Genomic DNA, 6914 nt, shown 5'->3' with positions numbered 1-6914 from the left:
AGAGAAGCACCTATAAGGTTATAGATGCCCTTATTTTTGTAAAAAATGTTCTTTCAGATACTTTTGAAACTGAATATGGAAAATATTTCTATAATAGTCCCAAAGGACAATATAGAAAGGAATTCCATTTGAAATAACTGTAAACATTATCAAATACTTGGGAGTCTGACTGCTAAGATTGACCCAAGAATTATATGAACACAATTACAAAACAATTTTTATGCACATAAACTCAGATCTAAACAATTGGAGAATTTCTTCTCAGCCTTTTGGCTAAGATCAAGTGTAGTATATGTTCTTATCAGTTTAATCCTCTATCTGAGAACAATATATTAAATGGACTTCTCCATTAGTGGCAAGACAGTAATCCAGGACAACTCGGAGGGATTTACGAGAAAGAACACTATTCACATTCAAAGGAAAAACCAAGGGAGGAGAAACACAGAAGAAAAACAACTGGTTGATTACATAGGTCAATGGGGATGTGATTGGGGATATAGACTCTAAATGATCACCCTATTGCAAACATCAATAATATGGAAATAGGTTTTGATCAAGGACACATGTAAAACCCAGTGAATTATGCATGGCCTACAGAAAGAGGTGAGTTAAGGGAAAGGATATTATTCTTGTAACTAAGTAAAAATGTTCTATATTGACTAATTAAATAAAATTTTCAAAAAAGACAAACAAATAAACAATTGGAAAAATATTCATTGCTCATGGGTAGGTAAATACAATATATTAAATTCATGATTCTACCTAAACTAACTTATTTATTCAGTGGCATAACATTCAAATACAAAAAAATATTTACAAAGCTAGGAAAAACACTAAAAAAATCATCTAGAAGAAACAAAAGTCAAGAAAATCAAAGCAAAACATATGAAGAAAGGAAGCCTAGCAATACCAGATTTCAAACTGTATAATAAAGTGATAATCCTTAAAAACAATCTGGTACTGGCTAAGAAATATTGGTGAATCATTAGAATTAATTACGTACACAATCACCATAGTAATCTAATGCTTAATAAACATAAAAATTCAAGCTTTCTTGAACAGAAATCATTATTTCAAAAAAGTTGCTGAGGAAATTAGAAAGTAGTTTGTCAGAAACTAGATACATATCAACATTTCACACCCAATACCAAGATAATATCAAAACATATATATGATTCAGATATAATGTGTGATATAATAAGTAAAATAGGGGGGCATGTCAGATCTTTGGATAAGATAAGGATTTATAACTAAACAAGACAGAGAGAGAATAGCAGTATGAAAAATAAATAATTTTGTTTACATTAAATTTAAAAAGTATTACAAAAACAAAATCAATGAAACTAAAAATTAGAAAGAAAGCATGAACCTGGGGAGAAATATATCAAGTTTCTCTGAGTGGAGTCTCATTTCTCATAGTGTGAAGAATAAATTTAATTCTCCCCTGATTATAACAATGAAAATATTTAACTCTCCCCTGATTGTGAAGATTAAATTATAACTCCTGTCTATTTTTAGAATACCCCACTTAAAGTTGAGTATGAAGATATGCCCATTTTAGATTTAATCACCAAAGGTGTAAACACTCCACTTCACACATTGAATAGGGATGTCTGTTACCCACATATGAGATAGTGGTTGATGAATCACAATTGACTGACTGCCTTCTGGGAAGTCCTAGATCAGAGCGTCAACTGTGATTGGTAGACATAAAATTAGGGGAAGGTACAGGAAGTAGGAGAAAATGTCTTTAAAAGAAGCTGTTATTTCCTGTGAGAAACAGTCCTTCATTATTTGGAAATGGAGACTGGAGGAATTCTTCATGTTTTTGAGTTGAGGCTGGTGAAGAGAGGCAGAAGGATCTGCTGACTGGACTGACATGTGGTGAGTAAAAAGTTGACTCTTAACTACTGTATTTCCTGAAAAAAACTATCCTCAGGAGAGACCTACTCTCCCTGTATCCCCAGGGCCTTGACTACAAGGGCTGAGGCCCCCTGCAGCTAAGAACTAACTCTCCCTGCCCAGCCTGCGAGAAGGGCAGAGTAAATTACTTAATGCTCAGGCTAGACATCTTACCTTATCTTCTCTCTGATTTCTTGCTTCACTCTTTCTACATTTTGTAAATAAACTTTAAATAACATCTCTTTGGAATTAGTTAAATTCCTGATGACCACACTCATAAAATATAAAGTCCAACCCTTAAAAAATTAATAATAACCCCTTTTAACCCTTACATTTGAGAAAACAAACAAATTTATAAGAATAATGCTAGTAATCCCCAATGAAAAAAGGAAAAGGATACAAACAGGCATTTTCAAAATTGAAAAAAAAATCAAAATTCTCAACAGTCATCAAAAAATATTCTAAATCACTACTTATTAGAGAAACACAGATTAAAACTATTCTGAGATACTATATTATGCCTATCAGATTGGTTAACAGGACAAAAAAAGAAAATTTTGGAGGGGATGGAAAAATTAGGTCACATGCATTGTTGATGAAGTTGTGAATTGACACAACATTTGAGAAAGCAATTAGGATACATGCCCAATGGATTATAAAACTGTGCATACTCTTTTGAGCCAGCCATACCACTACTATGTCTATGTTCCAAATAGATTGAAGGAAAAGAAAACTGTCTTATTTGTACAAACATATTTATAGCAAATATTTTTAGCTGTTGTAATGATATAATGCTATGATGAGCATCAACTAGGGAATGACTGAACAAGTGGCAGCATGATATTGTGATGAAGTACCATGGCACAATAGAATGAGCAGGATGCTTTCAGAAGACATATAAACTGATGTAAAGTGAAATGAGCAGTACCAGGAGAACACTGTACATAGTAACAGAAATATTGTATGATGATAAACTATGAATGGCAGCTATTCTGAGCAATACAATTATCCAAGAAAATTTCTGAAGGATTTATGATGAAAAATGCTATCTACCTCCAGAGAAAGAACTATTTAAATCTGAATGTAGATAAAAGCACACTTTTTTGATATCATTATTTTTATTTTGGGGGGGGGAGTTTATGTTCTCTTTTCCCACATGGCTAATATGGAAATATGTTTTCTGTAAGTTTACCTTCATAATTCCTTAAAATTACTTTCCATTCCAAGGATGGAGTAGGGGAGAGTTGGAGGAAAATGAACTAGAAATAATTTTTTTTTAAATAATTATAATTTTACATGTAGTTGAGAAAATTAAAATAAAAGAGAAAATGAATATAGAGGAACTGATTTGATACATACCAATTCATATTCAAGTTGACAATTGAAGAGGGATGAACAATTCAATTAGCCCCTGATCTAAATGAATTATTTCATATCTACTCAGCTGTAACAGATTTTGAATATACTATTACTGATACAATTAATTGATGTTTCACTTTGAGAGAAAAAAATACTAGTTAATATGATAGATTTCTTTTCAATATTGATACTCATTTACTTAAAAGATTTACTGAAAATAAGTTTTAAATAAAATTTAAATATGCAATTTAATTTGAAAAGAATGTGATGACATGCATGCATAATGTACACACATTTATGGGTGTATGTGAGTATGTATCTATATCTACATTGGTATTTATTGTCAAATTTATTGTTAAATCTTATTAAATATAATACTTGGAGTACTGGATATTAATTTTAATCATAACATTATCATATCAAATGGTATAATGAGTATCATTCAAAAAATAGAATATAAATTATTTGGAAAGTAAAACCATTTTGTTATTATGTTTAAAAATTTATTTCCCTCCCTCCATCACTACCTCCTTTTTTCTCATGATAACTTCCTCCATTCTTTCCTTCTCTATCTCCTATACTTCTCTTTTATTCTTTGTTTTCCCTTTCTCCTTTCCTCCCATTACTTGATGTAAAGAAAGTGAAATCAGGAGGAAAAGTTCATTAAAAATAAATTGATGTTTCTGTATTCTATCCTATTGTAAAAGAGAAGAAAGAGGGAGACTCTTCTCTCTTTAAAATGGAGAGAGGTGAATAGGGTTTGTCCCACTAGAAGTATGTAAACTCCAGAGAGAGGTTGAAGGGGAATGTGGAGAAACAGAAAGGTTAAGGAAAAGATGGTAATATCTCTCCCTCCTCAAGATTAGTGGACAGCAGGGCTTGAGGAAACCTTAGAAAGGCAGGAAGAAATTCCCTAACTCTCTCTCCAAAGGATAATTTAACAGGCTATTTCCATTGAGCACTGTATTGGCACAAACTGGAAGGAAAGATGTCAGGTTTCCTTGCCAGCAGTTCTGAGGAAAGGGTATATAACCAAACCTTTTCCTAGGGAGATTTATGACAACCCAGGTCTGGTTTGCCACAGACATGCATAAGATTCAGCTCTTAATCTTGTCTCTAATTTGTCTAATCCTTTCCCTTATTATAAAGACAGGCCTAAACCCAAAATCTGACTTATACTAAAATTTTTATTGAAGGGAAGGGAAATGGTACGGTTTGAAGAATAAGGGAGAAGGATGGTGGGAAAGGATGCCCTGCAAAACTATTTCCACAGCAGTAGGGCTCAGGCTTGAAGCTTCTGGGCCTCAGCCCCCTTCCCAACTGACTGATTCTCATAACCTCTACACTATTATAACTTAACCTAAATTCTATAATCAGTTCAAGGAAAAATCAAGAGAAAGAAAGAGAGACCCAAAGGGAAGTGGGCAGATTGACTGTGGTCAAAAAGTCCAATCAAACTCCTTCTGAGGCTTGTGAAGTTGTAGTCAAGTGAAGAGGGGATTGAGGAAGGATTTCTAGATGTAAGTAACCAACAAGTAGGAAAGTCAGACTCGTTTCCCTTTTGTGGCTTCAAATCTCCTCAGCCACACAGGAAAAGCTCCTCTTCATTTTCCTTCCAAATCTGGAAGTACTGAGCTGTTTAGAATCTCCCTCAGCTCACAGTTCTCTCCCAGAATCCTCAGCTGACTCCTCAACTGCCAGCAGACTAGTCTGTCCATCAAACAGCAAGATTTAGGGTCTCCTCAATCCTTACACTATAAAAAGTATCTTTTTATCAGGATTAAAAGCTCTATAATGAAATAATTAATGAGTCAGGAAACAGCTAGAGTTGAAGGAAAAAGAAAAAGTGTAAGTGGCTTTATGAATGAAAATAGCTTTTCCTTTTGAAAAAGAGTTCTAGCTGAAATCCATAAGTTTTGGGAGTAATGTGATACAAATGAAGATAGAAAGACTGTGGTTCCATATTTATGGAATATTTAAGAAAAGGAGAGGTCATCGTCTTTTAAAGGAATTTAACTTTTAGATTTCACATAAGCAAATATTTTAACTGATGCAAGGCATAATTTCATTTTCCTTATACTTTTTAATATATTGGATAAGATATAAAATGGAATTTTCCAATAGAATAAAGAAATATGGCATTTGCAAAAAAATAATTACAATAAGAGAAGCAAGCAAACCAATAATAATTGTTTAATGAACAGATTATTCTTGGGAAAGCAGATCTTTTTGTTTTCAGTTCTCAGAGAGGACACATGCAATTTCCGGTTCTCTTCAAGTATTGTTCCTGGAGGGAGAAAGAGACTCTGGAAAGAAGTCAAGTACATGAGTCAGAGCCTGAAACATGTCCCTATTTCTAACTTTCCACACTTGAGATTTCAGTCAATTCATCCTTGGTGAAATTTTATTTCTGTTCATTGGCATGAAGGTTTTACATATCAATATAAATAATAAAATATTAAGGCAACTAGGTGGCATAGGCAGACAGATTGACTTAGAGTGAGGAAGACCAGAGTTCAAATCTGGATTCAGAAAAGTTATTAGCTGTGTGATCCTGGACAAGTCACTTAATTTTGTTTGTCTCCATTTCTCCATCTGTAAAATATATTGCAGAAGAAAATTTCAAATCACTCTGGTATCTTTATTAAGAAAACAAATCAAACTATAAATTATATAAAATAAGTGTATAATTTACAAATATAAATCATAATAATATAAACATTTTAATTAATGTAAAATTATATTACATAATTAAATTATTATCAATTATGATTCATTTAGGAAAATTGAAAATTTGGAAATTGCATTAAATATAACTGTATGGAATCCCTACAAGCATTAGTTGGAACTAAACTAGATTGTCTTGATATAGTCTTGAGATGTTTATTTTTCGCAAAAATTAATAGATTTTAACCTAATTGTGTAGTTTTCTTTGACTGCAAATGCAATAATGTTCAGATGACTAATTTTGCTTTACTATTACAAATAAAACTTCATTAACTATGAGGTTTTTATTTGCTTGTAAAATTATCTCCCACCCTTCCCATTTCATGATTGAACTCTCAATTTCCATTGGTTCTTAATCTTTGCCTTGCTGTTTCTGATCACTAACTTTAAGTAATAGAAATATTTGCCCCTAGACCTTCATAAAATCCAAGGTTCTGAATTCTTTCTTTATAAAAGTTGAGAATTTGACTTAAATATGCACTATTACAACTACAAGAGTTAAGAAGAGGGTACATGTTAGAGTAACTAAAGAGACAGTGTTCAAAAGGCAGTTTTCAATGGAAAATCTCTTTAATGAATTAGAAAACAAGTCATATTCTTTTTACCTTTTGAGGCATTAAGTTCATTTTATTATACAGAGAAAGCTTCTCTTTTTTCTTTGCTCTTTTTAATATAAGTCTTAAAAACTAAGTTGTATATAATAAATTGAAGGAAATTGGAGAAATGTCAAGATATTCTTAAAGAAGCAACAGTATAGTAGAGTGAAGAGAGCCTTAGAACTGGAGTAACAGGACCTTGATTTGTATCTTAACTCTGCTATTTCCTGTGTTACTGTGGACAAGTTAAAAAACCCTCCAGACCTCACTGCCCTCAAACATGAAAAGAAGTCATTCAAAAATTAGAAGATCTTTAAGGTCCCTTGCAGC

The 6914-nt window shown here is 32.4% G+C and overlaps 1 pseudogene; it reads left to right on the top strand.

Annotated features, from left to right (window-relative positions):
- Positions 1-253: 253 nt before the first annotated feature.
- Positions 254-367, top strand: LOC130454820 (U2 spliceosomal RNA; annotated as a pseudogene).
- The last annotated feature ends 6547 nt before the right edge of the window (positions 368-6914 follow it).

This window comes from Monodelphis domestica, chromosome 5, assembly GCF_027887165.1.
Source record: "Monodelphis domestica isolate mMonDom1 chromosome 5, mMonDom1.pri, whole genome shotgun sequence".
In the NCBI taxonomy this organism is placed as follows: Eukaryota; Metazoa; Chordata; class Mammalia; order Didelphimorphia; family Didelphidae; genus Monodelphis; species Monodelphis domestica.
The sequence above is the reverse complement of the archived record's forward strand: the minus strand, read 5'-3'. Positions and strand labels throughout refer to the sequence as shown.